Raw genomic sequence first — 15,987 nt, 5'->3', positions numbered from 1 at the left:
AATTTTCTGTTCACAAGAGCAAAATGAGTGGAAGAATTGGGATAAAGAGAATAACTTTTAGGCAACAATCCTATATAAATTATAGCACCTGAATTAAACAGGATGGCTCCTGTTTTTCTTAAATCACATCTCTTTATAGGTAGAAGATATTGTTCCATATAATGTTTGTATTCATTTTAAATCTAATTTAAATGAATTTTATTTTCAACTATTTATTCAACCCAGATTGCTAGTGCTATGTTTGAATATGTTTGGGTATCCTTCTGTGATATCCTACTGATCATTTAGAATGCACTATTTCTGAAGAGACATTTCTTTGTAGTTCATTAACTTCTCCCAATTAGATACTTTCTCAGTACCAGATAAATAATATTGGCTAAGCAATTATGAGAGTTGGAGAGCATCAGGTTAGGAAAGCTGATGAAGACATTTTGTGTGCTGAAATATTTATATTTCTACTTGCACTTAGATGTGTAACTACATATTTGTATAGAAAATAGGAAAAATGTACCTTCATACAGATTCTAGGTTCAGAAGAATTTTATACTAGCTGAAGATAGGACCAGCACTTCCCAAGAGACTGGGAAATTAAGGAATATTGAAGGAGAAAAAAAGGGCATGTGAACAATACAGAATATTACTATACTACGAAAAGATTTTCATTTGAATAATGGTTTACACACACACAGACACACACGCACACACGCACGGACGAAAATGTGATTATCACCACCATATCAATTCATGAAAACTTTTGATTTATCTCATTTTGAAATGCAGGTTTTCTAAAAATAGATTATTCTCCCATGTACTTTATCATGCATTGCTTTTCTTGGCTATAATCTCATTAGAGCAAAATAAATTTTAGCTCCAAGAGGAGGAGAAAGGATGAGTAATTAGGAGATTAGTTTAATTAAAGCAATTGAGTAGTGGTTACATTTGTGCAGTTTGGGATTAATTAAGTCTCTTAGATTATCTCAAGATAGCAACCGATTATAGGTAGCAAGAAATGGTAGAAGAAGTGATTCAAAATGAGCTACAGGGCTCAGCTCCCTCTGCTAGGCAACCAGGGCATGGAGCTGACAAACTACTTGAAGAAAAAGCAAAAAATCTGGAGTAGGGAAGAAAACATCTCTATTATGAAAGCTTACTATCAGTCTGAGCCAGCAAAACGTGGATTTCAAAAATGAATGTATATTGTAATTGGAGCCCTTGGAGCAATACCTAAAGGTCTACCTCGCTATTTTAAATTTTAAATTTATCAGACTTGAACATTCTGATTCTACAAAAACCCACCCTACTTGGAACAGCATATATCCTCTGACGTTACCTTAACAGTTCCTAGGTCCTTGGTTAGGACTCGAGCTGTTGAGCTACCAACCAGCCTCAAAGGCTGTGAATCTCACCAAAGATTAACCACATAATAATAGTAATAGTAATAATAGATCAGGAATACTGAAAAAAGAAACAGAAGGCTTTATTTTGGCAGCTCAAGGACAAGCCTTAGCCACAAACTGCATGAAGGCAAAAATTCAACATGTTACCACCAACAGCAAATGTCGCCTCTGTAATGAGAAAGATGAGACAGTCAACCACTTGATCAATGGGTGCAGCAAAATTTCACAAACTGACTACCTACAACGCCATAACCGTGTTGCTAAGATTATTCACTGGAAATTGTGCCAAAAGTTTGGATTTGAGTACAGCAAAAACCACTGGGAACATCAGGTTCAGAAGGTTTTAGAGAATGAGAAAGGCAAGATCTTGTGGGACTTCAGAATCCAGACTGACAGGTACTTGGCCTATAACACACCTGACATAACACACCTGACATAACAATAATTGAAAAGAAAAAGTGTGGTTCATTGACATTGCAATACCTAGTGATGCACAAATTGAAGATAAACAGCAAGAAAAAAAATCACAAAATACCGGGACTTGCAAATTGAGGTTGAGTGACTGTGGAAAAGGAATAATGTGTTGTCCCAATTGCAATTGGAGCCCTTGGTCCAATACCTAAAGGGCTACCTCACTATTTGGAAATTCTAAATTTACTTGACTTGAACATTCTGACTTTACAAAAAACCACCCTACTTGGAACAACTTATATCCTCCGACGTTACCTTAACAGTTCTGTTGTGGCCCAGCAGGATCCGTTTGAGCTGCTGATGGACTCAGATAGCGAGGAACCCTGCGAGTCTGCTATGGAAGATGTGGAGGACCCTGGGCAGGGTTCAGACTCAGAGTAGGGACCAGAGAGGCTAGTTGGCCACCAAGAGGCACTTGAGGCATGGAGCAGTGGGGAGGACTCAAGGCAATTTGTTCCTGACGCCAGACAAAGGAGGGCGGAGAAACGGAAGCAGCAGCAGCTGCGGAGGCAGACTCATAATCAAGCCCAGGTGATTGTGGCTTGGCCCCTCCCAAGAGAGTATATAAGTGAGAAATTGGGAGGGGTCCTTTTGCAGGACACAACCGTTCATAACAGTCTTGAGGAACTTGTCTGGTTTTTTTTTGTTTTTTTTTTGGTATTTCCATTCTGTTTGGTTTGGATTGCTGGCAACCCTTCTTGCATGAGAGTGTTGTTTGGGCTTTCAGCCAACGGAGTTGTAATTCCTGTGATTAAAGAGTGGCAAATAGCCAAGCTTGTGTCTGCATTACTCACAGGCCGTGGCAGGGGATCAGAACACAATTCCTAGGTCCTTGGTTAGGACTCAAGCCGTTGAGCGACCAACCAGCCCCAAAGGCTGTGAATCTCACCAAAGATTAACATAATAATAATAATAATAATAATAATTATTAATAATAATAATAATAATAATAATAATAACCCCTGGGTGGGGCCCGACTAGTAACCAATGCCAAATCCGGCGAAACAACTGGCCGCTGTGATACAATTGTATAATAATAATAATAATGATAATGATAATAATAATAATAATAATAAATAAACAGCAAGAAAAAAATCACAAAATACTGAGACTTGCAAATTGAGGTTGAGCGACTGTGGAAAAAGAAATCATGTGTTGTCCCAATTGTAATTGGAGCCCTTGGAGCAATACCTAAAGGGCTACCTCGCTATTTGGAAATTCTAAATTTGTCGGACTTGAACATTCTGATTCTACAAAAAAGCACCCTACTTGGAACAGCTTATATCCTCCGATGTTACCTTAATAGTTCCTAGGTCCTTGGTTAGGACTCGAGCTGTTGAGCTACCAACCAGCCCAAAGGCTGTGAATCTCACCAAAGATTAACCGCATAACAACAATAATAATAACAACAACAGCAACAATAATGCCAACAAGCATCCAGATCTGCCTATCCCAGGTTCTTGGGAAGTACTCGATAGGTAGATAAAAATGCCAGATTCAGTCTGAACATCTGGGTTATAATGCAGCAAACCACAATATTAATAGCGAAGAAGAAAAAAGGGCATTTGAATGATATTTGAAGGACAGTGAAGAAGAAGCAATGAAGCTGGTACACCAGAAAGACTTACTGAATACTGCAGAGCTCAAACTACACCAGTGTTTTTCAACCACTGTGCCGTGGCACACTAGTGTGCCGTGACATAGTGTAAGGTGTGCCGTGGGAAAAACACTTTATATATAGTCAATATAGGCACAGAGTTAAATTTTTTAAACATTTTCTAATGGTGGTGTGCCTCGTGATTTTTTTCATGAAAAAAGTGTGCCTTTGCACAAAAAAGGTTGAAAAACACTGAACTACACTACAAAAAAGATGAATGCAAAAGAAACATGGGAAGACAAAGTATTACATGGCCAGTACGTTTAAAAAAAAAAAAGCAGACAAAGCAGATAATAACAAGACCTGGCAATGGTGAAGAACTGTAAAATTGAAAAAAAAAAGAGACCTAAAGGGCTAATTCTAGCTGCATTAGACCAAGTCAATAAGGGAGAATATTTGTAGCTCAGGGTTGAAATGAGGAGTCTTTAGTGATTTCTGAGCTTTCTTGCTTTCGTGCAGACGTTTCATTACTCAAACTAGGTGACATCATCAGTGCTAGTAAGGAATGTGGTTTGCTGTCAAGTTTATATTCTACTGCCTTACCCTGTCAGTGTTGATGAGGGTGCAGTGGTGGGTTTCAAAAAATTTTGGAACCTCTTCTGTAGGTGTTGCCTGCTTTCCGGGTCCACTGGTGGAACCTCTTCTAACTGGTTTGGTAGATTTGACGAACCGGTTCTATTGAACCGGTAGGAACCCACCTCTGTGGGTTGATTGGGCTGTTTACTGTTGGCTTCTTTGGCAGTTTCCTGATTGGGGTATTGTTTACTTGATTGTTGGTCTGATGTTAATCTTGGAATTAATCTATGCAGATCTGGGTATGATTGCGGGTAGAGAGATGCTGGGGTCTTTTTCTCCCTGACCATTTAACCCAATGCAGCACAATCAACACAAATCCTAAAAAAGAATTGTACTGGCATACATCACAAATATCACACTACTATAGCCACATGGAATCAGAGTAGCAGCCAAGCCAATTAAAGTCCTTCAAAACAGCCTAAGCAAAGCAGAAGACCCAGCGACCCCGGAAGAAAAACAGTAGTTTGGTTGTTGCATTGACTGACAGTGATAATCCTAATAGTAGATGCAATCCCAAAACAAATAGAGCACCACTTGAACCCCATTGGTATTGACACAGTTACCATTAGTCATGTGCAAAAGACAGTTTTACTTAGAGCAGCTTACATCCTGTGACTATTTATTTGTTTGTTTGTTTGTTTGTTTATTTATTTATTTATCTTGTATGCCGCCCACTCCCGGAGGACTCCGGGCGGCTCACAAAAGACAAGGGAAAGAGGGGAAAACGAGACAAAGACAACATATTAAAAACAAAATCAACATTCACAATTTCCGTGGAGGTAAATGCTTCTCACCCCCCCCCCCCCCAGCCTGCTGGAACAGCCAGGACTTGGTGGCTTTGCAGAAGGCCGGGAGGGTAGTAAGGGTCCGGATCTCAACAGGGAGCTCGTTCCAGAGGGCCGGAGCTGCAACAGAGAAGGCTCTCCCCCGGGAAGTCGCCAGCCGACATTGGCTGGCAGATGGAATCTGGAGGAGACCTAACCTGTGCGATCTAATTGGTCTGAGAGAGGTAATCGGCAGGAGGCGGTCTTAATACCATCAAACATAGGTGGGTAAAAATGCCAAATTCAGTCTGAACATTTGACTGACTGTGACAAAGCCATAGTAATAGTATTTACATGTTATTAAACCTGAGCCTTGAAGCTTGCGTAAGTTTCTTACCACATCTTAACTGCAGCAGGAGGATTGAGCAGGACTTTCAGGTGCTCCCCCCCAAGTGACCCTCCGTGCTGCAGGTAAGGCAAAGTGGAGAGCTTGTGCCTCTTATTCGATGAACAATCCCTGCATTTTTCTTATGGTGCACATTATATAATAAGTAAACAATTATAATGAAATGGAGACCTGCAGTGATTTGCAATATGTTTGGTTGGTAGCACTTTGTCTGTTCATTATCAGCAATATGCTCATTCATATGCCGTGTCACACACTGATAATGTATGCACATGATAGTTTCATATTCATATAAAACTCTTTCCTGGTGTGTTTGTGAGCTTCCAGCCCTTTCTACGTAGTCGTTCTGTCACACCTGACTCAACTTGAACCCTAAACCAAAACGACCTATGACTTCATTTTAGGAGAAAGTTAGTCTTTAGTAAAGGCCAAGTGTAGTATAATAAGGCAAAACCAGATCTGAGGTTTATGCACCAAATTCCCAAGCATAATTCCCCCTTCCCACGTTCCTCTCCCCTCCCATTAGCCCCTAATTGTCCAATCATATTCAAACTAGATGTTGTTGGAACAGTCATCCTTGATAGGTGGCTACATTCCTTCGCAGGCGGTTGTCCTTGAATTTAAGGTTCCAGCAGAAACAGTGAACTGGGATCCTCCCTCCCCACTCCTGTTTGGCTCCCCCCCCCCGCCCCATAGCTCATGGCAGACTGGCACCGAAGCAAAGGTGAAAGGCAACTGAGGTGGCAGTTCTGCCCCTTTCTTTGTCCTGAGAACATAATACCATAGTCCCCTTAGCCCCAAGTAATACAATAGTGACAATTTGTTGGAGGCTGCAACCAAAGTGGAATTGAGACAAAAGTGATCCTAGCAGAGGAAAGGAGGATATTGAGAAATAATAGAGTTTATTTTTTCATAACATATAGTCTATTTCAGTGGTCTCCAGCCTTGGCAACTTTAAGACCTGTGGACTTCAACTCCCAGAGTTCCTCAGCCAGCAAAGCAAAGCTGGCTGAGGAACTCTGGGAGTTGAAGTCCACAGATCTTAAAGTTGCCAAGGTTGGAGACAACTGGTCTATTCGGTCAGTATGTAAACAGGAAGGGAGAAAAGGAATGGTGTGATGGCAGTTCCAGTGGCATTTTTATACCCCTTAATATGGAGAGGGTTTGAATGTTTGTAGGCAGGGCCGGATTTTCCTATAGGCTAACTTGGCTTCAGCCTAGGGCCTCAAGATCAAGAGGGGCCTACATTCAAATTGTTAGCAAAATTAAAATTATACTATTCTAAAAACAGTGAACACTAAAACACTGAACCGAAAATAAGGAGAAATTCTACGCATATGACTAATAAACAAACATAAAAATGTATTGGTTAAGATCGTTCCAGCGGCGCGGCAGTTGGGGAGCCCGCCCATGTTCCCAGCACCGGCGGTCGGGCGAGAGGCGTGGCCACTCCCAGTAGCCGCCCCATCAATGCGGAGCCCACCAGTGACCAGGCAGGTGAGGGTGAGGGGGCCGAGCCGGGCAGCTGAGCGCAGCAGGGGAGGCGGCTGGCCTCGCTGCCTTTGCCGCAGAGCAGAGCCGCCCTCCATCGGGAAGCCAGCTATATATATTGAGATATAGCACAGTAATGATGTATTTTATTGTCTCTCATGTAATTTACAAACTTAAAAATGGGAGGTGAAAGGGCCTCATAAGTGGAATAGCCTAGGGCTTCTTTTCATCTAAATCCGGCCCTGTTTGTAGGGGAATAAGCAAGCAGATAACAAGACTGTTTAGCAGAAGCAAAACAGAGCAACCACCTAAATAAGCAACTGCACAATAATGTTGTCAATATGTTTAACTGTTCTGGATCTGGTGATATAAGTGCTTGAGAGGAGTTTCCTAATGTAGAAAAGCTGACTTTTACTATAGAAAAACTGATCCCTCTTATAGCTTCAGTGTCTAAAATTTTCCCCCTACCTCCTGCTTTATTCCATGAAATCAGCGGTGGGTTTCAAAAATTGTTCGAACCTACTCTGTGGGTGTGGCCTCCTTTGTGGGAGTGGCTTGCCGCCCATGTGACCGGATGGGAGTGGCTTGCCGCCCATGTGACGGATATGAAGATGCCGACGACACTTGTCAGAACCACCTTAAATTACCTCACACACAGCACTGGAATGCATAAGAATATGATGTAAACTTGTTTTTTAAAAGGCATCTTTGGTTTGCGTTAAAACAACTTCAACACATGCAATGTTCTGATTGCACCACAAACGCAGTAGTCATCCTTACCTTTCACAGAGGCACTGAGTTTTATAAATAGGAGCATGATAGTGTAGAATAATCATTTCCAAGGACCAGTGATGGGTTTCAAAAAAATTTGGAACCTCTTCTGTAGGTGTGGCCTGCTTTCCGGGTCCACTTGTGGGAACCTCTTCTAACCGGTTCGGTAGATTTGACAAACCGGTTCTACCGAATAGGTGCGAATTGGTAGGAACCCACTTCTGCATGCAATCCTTTGGATGCAATTGTAGTTAAGAACAGATGGAGCCCTACTATTGCTCTAGTATGTGGTTGTGTATATGGTAAAACATTTTACTGACTTTCAAAGATGATGATCCTGACTACTCGAACTTCTACTGTAGACCTTAACATTGATTGATTGTTTTAAAATATGGAGAGTTATATAAATAGGGTTGAGCATAATCTATTTTGAAAAAGGATAATTATAGTATTTTTGCAGAAAGGGGTTATTTAAAAATAGCAGGTCACAGTGTAGGAGAAAGATAAATCATGAATAATAGTGATTTACATTGTGCTATATAACTTTATAGTTCCTATAGTGGATTATTAGGCATGTCTTAAAAAGTGTATTGTTGCACCAAGTGCAAGGAATCAAATGTTGCACTGATCCCTGATTGTACCACATGAATGTGAATGCTTTGGCCTTTTCTTGCTTCTAATTGACACTTAGAGCAATCATCACGCTATAGCTAGTTTTCAGGAGTATATGAAAGGACAGAAAGACATAAGACATTCCTCTTCTCATGCCTTGAACTCCTATTACCCAGAGGGTTTTCCCGGTCTTTTCAGATATTGTGCATACAAGGAATTTTGTGCATGTAAATTAAATGATTTACTGCTATATAGACACAAAGATCTCACTTCAAGATGTATAGAAATAATAGCAAAGAAGCCAAATATTATTTTATGAAGAGGTGTATGAGCTAGAATTGCTGAACTGAACACTTCAAATAGGTATTAATCTGTAATGAGTGGCAATTGCAAAGACCAGACAATGGTGTTTCTAACTGCTATAAACTTCTCAGCATCTTGAATTTAAGATAGGTTGCTTTATAAATTCAAATTATAAATAAAAGCAAGTTAAAAGGAAAAGAAGAAAGTAATGAAGTTCTGTACAACGGAAAATTATTGCAATGCACTGTGATCATGGGACTGTAATCCTATGTTTATACTGCTGCAAATCTTTTATTAGCAGTCACACTAACAGATATCCATGACTTCCTTACAGATCAAGTCATTGAAAGAGTTCTAAAATAAGAGATTGCACATTTCATTTATTTCAATCATTCATTTATTGAATTTCTGGGCCGCCCAATCCCGAAGGACTCCGGGTGGCTTACAGAAATGAAAAATATTAAAAAAAAAACAATAAGACACAACAAAGTTAAGAAGAAGCACAACATACACCCAATCAAAGGGGAGCTGGACCTCAAGAGGTCAACATTTTCCTGGGCCAAGAACCTGGAAGTTGCAGAAGACTTGTTTAGACTGGATTAACGTTTTGCATGAGCACCTCCTGGAATATTGACTCTGTCTGTCTGTCTGTCTGTCTGTCTGTCTGTCTACTTGAGAGACCGCCTGCTGCCAATTACCTCCCACAGACCCATTAGATCTCACAGGGTTGGCCTCCTCCGGGTGCCATCTACCAGCCAATGCCACCTGGTTATTACCCGGGGGAGGGCCTTCTCTGTGGCAGCTCCGGCCCTCTGGAATGAACTCCCCGCAGGGATTCGGACCCTCACCTCTCTCCAGGCCTTCCGAAAAGCCGTCAAAACCTGGCTTTGCCGGCAGGCCTGGGGGTGATGAGTTCCCTCCCCTCTCGACATGTATGGTTGTGCGACTGTTGTTTACTTTTATTATTTGTATTTTGTTTTTTATGTTCCCCTTTTTCCCCCTTGAATTGTTCGCTGCCCTGAGTCCTCCTGGAGAAGGGTGGCATACAAATAATAAAATTCTATTCTATTCTATTCTATTCTATTCTATTCTATTCTGTCTGTCTGTCTGTCTGTCTGTCTGTCTGTCTGTCTGCCTCTCTCTCTCTCTCTCTCTCTCTCCACACACACACCCCTTTACAATAACAACTATAGCAATAGCAATAGCAGTAGACTTATATACCGCTTCATAGGGCTTTCAGCCCTCTCTAAGCGGTTTACAGAGAGTCAGCATATTGCCCCCAACAATCTGGGTCCTCATTTTACCCACCTCGGAAGGATGGAAGGCTGAGTCAACCCTGAGCCGGTGAGATTTGAACCGCTGAACTGCTGATCTAGCAGTAGCCTGCAGTGCTGCATTTAACCACTGCGCCACCTCGGCTCTTGCACTGATCTTTCTGCTAATTCTCAGCAATGTCTTCTAGACTGGATCAAAACAATTTGGGAGATTTCCTTAAGCTCTCCCAATGGAACGAAAAGATAAACAAAAGCTATTACCCACTTCAAAGGATGGATGGAGAAAGTCTGTCTAAGTAGTTGCCAAAGAAACTGACAAAATCTAAATCGTACTGTTTAGACAGGTCTAATACATCCAGCTCCGTGTAAAGGCAGAGGTTCTAAACCAGGAAAAAAAGTAATTCTTTATCCTGAAAAGGGGGGGGGGGGATAATTAAGACCTTTCAGCAGAAGAAATTGAGGCAAAAAAGGGACTATATGTGGAGCAAGGGGTTTGGTTGACATGTAATAACGGTAGAGGAGAGGAGGTGGAAAACAGTAGGTGGGTCAGAATACCGAGGGAAGGGGAAAGCAGACAGCGGCATCAAGCATATAGAGAATACTGGAAAGATGTAGTTAAAAAGTAGCAGTAGGCTATGGGAGAGGATGATAGAGATGGAGATGGGGAAAACTGGGGAGAATAAAAGACCTGTGAGAAATCAGCATAACAGAAAACCTGCCAATCCATTTTTTTGTATTTGTACCTTTAAATTAAAGAGACAGCCTCCCACACATTGATTCATGCTATGTCACAAGAACTGTTCTGCTATGATTAGCGATTGTATTATGTACTTCACTGAAGCATAAAATAGAATAACCTTTGGTTGATGGATGCCGTGAGCTGTCATGCAGAATTGTGCATTGTCAGTATTAAAAAAGATTCTCAGGAACAGTTTCCGCTTGCATGGCAGAGTATATACTAAAATTGAAATGATACAGGGAAGATTAGCATAGCGTCTTTGCAAGGAAGGCATTCAAATTTCAGAAGTGTCCTTTATTTATTTATTGGGAATGGCTTTGAACGGCCTTAAAGGCTCAGATGTGTCATAATACTACTCTTTTACCCCTTAATCCTTTTCTGTTTTTAAAATTGTAATTTTATTAAAAATTACACTTATGAAAGAAAATTAATAAAAATTAAAAAGAAAAGATTAAAAAGAAAAAAGAGAAAATAATAATATAATAAATAAGAAGAACATATAAATATAAACAAATTAGTTTTCTCTTCTTCACAATGAACAATTTTAGTAACTTATCACCTTTTCTTAAAATACAATAGTGATCTCTTCTTCCCATATCTTATCTCTTATCTATAAACAAATCCTTAAAAACTCCCCATTTAATTCCTGATCGTAAAAGTCCATTGAATTGAATTGAATTGAATTTATTATATTTCTATGCCGCCCTTTTCCCCGAAGGGGACTCAGGGCGGCTCACAACCCAAGTCAAAGGGGGGGGGGGGTACAAATAAGGAAAAAAAGAACAGGAACAAAACAATACCACAATTTAAAACACACAACAACCATACCATTCGAGGGGGGACAAAAGCTCATTAGCCCCAGGCCTGTCGGAACAGCCAGGTTTTAAGGGCTTTGCGGAAGGCCTGGAGGGTGGTGAGATATTAAGAGTTACCCAGAGATGAGAACATATCTATTTTAAACTTGATGAAATTAAACTTTTACTTTAACAGTTTGATCTCTGGTCCCCTCAAACTTGATTTATTTTCATATCCCTTATCACAAAATTCTTCAAAGCTTTATCCAGCTTTTCTAAATCCAATATAGGAAAATTACTCAGTCACTCTCTTGGTTCTATATCCCTTTTGGTTGTTGAGCCATCAGTCAATTTCTTTTCTATGTCCAGTATTGGATCTTTTTCCATATCATTCTATTTTTAAATCCATTTTCAGGTGGATTTAAGTCTTTGTGCTGGTCAGTAATACATGTTCCTCTTTCATAACGTATTTTATCATTTGTTCTATTTTAAGATACAACAATTGTAGATAATCCACAATTATCTATAACGGAACACATTCTTAAACTTAACTTCTGGGTCCATTGTTTGAAAATATCCTTCAATATGTCCAATGTTAAAATATTTTACTCTGTTCTGTATTAAGAATTTTAAGTGTTTTTCTCCTTTAATTATAATAATTAGTTCCTTCTGGTATCCTCTAGTATCCAACCTTCAAGTTCCATATTATCATGCTTTTTAAAAGGTGTTCAAAACAACAGCTTTCCCTACCAGAATATTTCTTACAATTAATTTCAAAATCTTATTTCAAATCCATCTGGATCTTTAATCCAAAATCAACTTTCCAAACTCAATCATCTATTCAACCTTTTAAATCCTTTTTGGGATGTACAAAAAATGGAAAATGTTCCTCCAAATTGTGTTATTAATGAGTAGATCTAGCCAAATTTGTTATAAACTTAATAATTGATATAACATAATGGACATAACATAACAGGAAACTAAGGCTCAGAATGAACTAACACTTGCAACAAAATTTAAAAATAATTGGAAAAAAAAGCTTCTTTGAACAGGTAAAATGCAAGAAAAGGTTAAGCAAACAATCACTCCATTAATGGGAGACGTTGGGAAGGAAGTGATGGGTAGCAGGGAGAAAGCAGAGCTGCTTAATTCATTTTTTGTATCTACCTTCACGCAAAAGAAAAAGTCCAGTTCACCAAAAACAGAACCGTAAAACACAAACTAGGAATAGGAATTAAAATAGGCAAAAATTGTTAAGAGAATATCTGTCTACTTTAGACGGGTTCAAATCACCAGGACCAGATGGATGACATCCCAGAGTTCTCAAGGAGCTAGCTGATGTGAACCATATGGGCTCTCACCATTATTCTTAATGTCCCTAGGCTTTGAGCAAGCAAAACAAGTAGTAATCAATAGAATGAGGGACATGGAGTTCCAAGAAGAACTAAATAGGTTGCCTCTCCACAGTAGGGACAAAATCAAACGGTGTGTGTAGGAATCGGCAAGATATCTAAATGACTTGTTCTCTCCAAAACAAAGAATAGCTTTGTTCAGAGCCAGATTTAACATTCTTCCTTCAGCACTCCTCCAGGGCAGGTATAAGAGAACACCTATAGCCGAATGCGTTGGTATATGTGGTAAAGGAGAAGTGGAAGATAATTCACATGTACTATTACACTGTGAGCTCTACAGAGCTTGTAGGTCTGCACATATTCTCCCCTTATTAGAGAGATTGCCAGGGAGGGCAGACAATTTTTATCTAGGCTTTCTCCTCCAGGACACTAACCCGGTTACCATGTATGCAGTGGCAAAGTTCTGTGCTGCTGCAATGTCCATAAGAAAAAAATTGGCTACAGTATAGTACCATCTTGTACCAATTATCTGGACATTCCTTTAACAATCTTTGGACCATAATGTTATTATCCACTTTTAATGTCAATACTTTTTAATTATATTTTAATGTTAGCATTTTTTAATATAGTGTAAAAACAAATGTATTTTGCTGGTCTTTGACCGTAATAAAGATAATAAAAAAAAGAACTATTGAAACATATCTTTCATATCTTTCAAAGATCCTGGAGCACCAGGGAACTACCAGAGCACTGGAAAAGAGCTGAAGTAGTTCCTATCTTTAAAAAAAGAATGATCCAGGAAACTAAAGACCAATCAGCCTGACATCAATACCTTAGAACAATTAACCAGTGGAACAACTTGCCTCCAGAAGTTGTAAATGTTCCAACACTGGACATTTTAAAGAAGAGATTAGGTAACCATTTGTCTGAAGTGGTGTAGGGTTTCCTGTCTAAGCAGGGGGTTGGACTAGTAGACCTCCAAGGTCCCTTCCAATTTTGTTAAATTAATTATAAGATCCTGGAAAAGATAATCAAGCAACAGATCTGCAAATACATAGAAGCAAGCAGAGTTATAACCAGAAGCCAACGTGGATTTGTCAAAAACAGATCATGCCAAACAAATCTTATTATTTGAGAAAGTGACTAAATTAGTGGACCAGCAAAATGCTCTGGACATAGTATATTTGGATTTCATTCAGGCATTGAGAAAGTAAATGACAACCTATTTCTTTGGTAAATTAGAAAAATATGGGATAGACAGCATCATCACCAGGTGGCTGACAAATAACACTCAACATATAATCCTTAATGGAACTACATCTAAATGGTGGGAAGTAAGCAGTGGAGTACCCTAATTTCTGTTTTAGGCCCAATTCTTTAAATGATTTAGATGAGGGAATAGAAGGGGAACTCATCAAATTTACAGACGACACCAAGCTGTAGGAATAGCCAACACCCCCAGAAGATAGCCTCAAGATCCAGAAGGGACTTGACAGACTTGAACACTGGGTCATATCTAACAAATGAAATTCAATATAGAGAAAAGTAAAGATTTACATTTGTGCAAAAAAACCGTACAGGTTTAGAATAGGTAGAACCTGGCTCAATAGCAGTAACTGCGAGAGGATTTTGGAGTCCGTGGATGTTTACTTAAATATGAGCCAGTAGTGTGCTGTAATCACACACCCCCCCCCAAAAAAGCCAATGTATCCCTAGGGTGCATTAACAGAGGAATAGAATCAAGATCATGTGACGTATTAGTACCACTTTATAATATTTTGATAAACCACACTTGGAATACTGCATCCAGTTTTGACCATCACAATATTACAAAAAATGTTGAGACTCTGGAAAGAGTCCAGAGAAGAGCAACAAAGATGATTAGGGGGCTGGAGGCTGAGGAATGGAATTGGGTATGTTAGATTAGTTAAAAGGACTAGGGGTGACATGATAGCAATATTCCAGTATTTGAGGAACTGCCACAAAAAAGAAGGGGTGTGTGTGTGTCAACCTATTTACCAAGCCACCAAAAGGCAGAACAAGAAGCAATGGATGGAAACTAAGCAAGGAGAGAACCAATCTAGAACGAAGGAGAATTTACTGACAGTGAGAACTATTAACAAGTGGAATGGCTTGCTTTCAGAAGAAGTGGGTGCACCATCAGCGGAGATTTTAAAGAAGAGATCGGACAGCTATTTGTCCAGAATGGTGTAAGTCTCTTACTAGTGCAGAGGGCTGAACACAAAAGACCTCCAATGTTTCTTCGAACTCTGTTATTCTGTTAATTCCAAAGAAAATAGGAGGAAACAGGAGGAATATATCTAATATACTTCAGCTTGTCCAGAACGCAGCTGCGCGAGTGATTGTGGGTGCACCTCGGTACACCCACGTTACACCTATCCTCCGCGAGCTGCACTAGCTGCCCATTGGTCTCCGGACACGCTTCAAGGTGCTAGTCGTTACTTTTAAAGCCCTACATGGTATTGGACCTGGGTACTTGAGAGACCGCCTCCTGCCAGTCACCTCCCAAAGACCTATTAGATCCCACACACTAGGCCTCCTCCGGATTCCGTCTCCCGGCCAATGTCGGCTGGCAACTCCTCGGGGGAGGGCCTTCTCTTTGGCTGCTCCGGCCCTCTGGAATGATCTCCCTGTGGAGATCTGGACCCTTACTACCCTTCCGGCCTTCCGCAAAGCAGTTACTGTATATACTCGAGTATAAGCCTAGTTTTTCAGCCCACTTTTTGGGCTGAAAAAAGCTGCCTCGGCTTATACTCGAGTCAGTGAAAAATTTGCCCGAAATGGAGGAGAAAAAGGGGCGGGGCCATGCCACTGGGTGACACTCGTGAATGGCCCAGTGCCCCTGTGAGTTTCCCCTCCCTCTGTGTCAGTTTGCCGCGCAGCGCGCACCGCACCATCCCCCCTCCTCACGTTCTAATGTAATGCAGGGCTGTCTTACGATTCCCCTTCCTCCCCCTCCTGCCGCTCTGCAACAATGTCCCACCTCCTCCTTGTTATGGCAAGCAGCCACATAGTGATGTCCCACCTCCTCTGGTACAGTGATCCAATGATAGGAATCACTGTGCCGTGTGTCATAGGAGGCGGGACATCGCTCCCGCGGCTGCACGGGACATCATCATCACAGCGGGACATCAGCATCATGAGGTGAGTGAAGTATTTCATTGAATACACCGCTAGTTTACTGTTTTTCTTTGAAATAAATATTCAAAAACATTATTGGTATCTATTTTTATTTTTGAAATTTACCGGTAGCTGCTGCATTTCCCACCCTAGGCTTATACTCGAGTCAATAACTTTTCCAGTTTTTTGTGGTAAAATTAGGTGCCTCGGCTTATATTCGGGTCGGCCTATACTCGAGT

General features: G+C 40.5%; 1 protein-coding gene and 1 non-coding gene across 6 annotated transcripts in view; both read left to right on the top strand.

The window, feature by feature from the left end:
* The window catches only part of RABGAP1L (RAB GTPase activating protein 1 like), a 198,861-nt gene that overhangs the window by 69,595 nt on the left and 113,279 nt on the right, over nucleotides 1-15,987 (top strand). The gene's annotated exons all lie outside the window — the stretch shown is intronic.
* Nucleotides 10,660-10,763, top strand: LOC116515144. Its single transcript, XR_004256200.1, has one exon. It is a non-coding gene; the product is annotated as a U6 spliceosomal RNA (small nuclear RNA).

Source organism: Thamnophis elegans, chromosome 11 (genome assembly GCF_009769535.1).
Source record: "Thamnophis elegans isolate rThaEle1 chromosome 11, rThaEle1.pri, whole genome shotgun sequence".
NCBI lineage: Eukaryota > Metazoa > Chordata > Lepidosauria > Squamata > Colubridae > Thamnophis > Thamnophis elegans.
The sequence above is the reverse complement of the archived record's forward strand: the minus strand, read 5'-3'. Positions and strand labels throughout refer to the sequence as shown.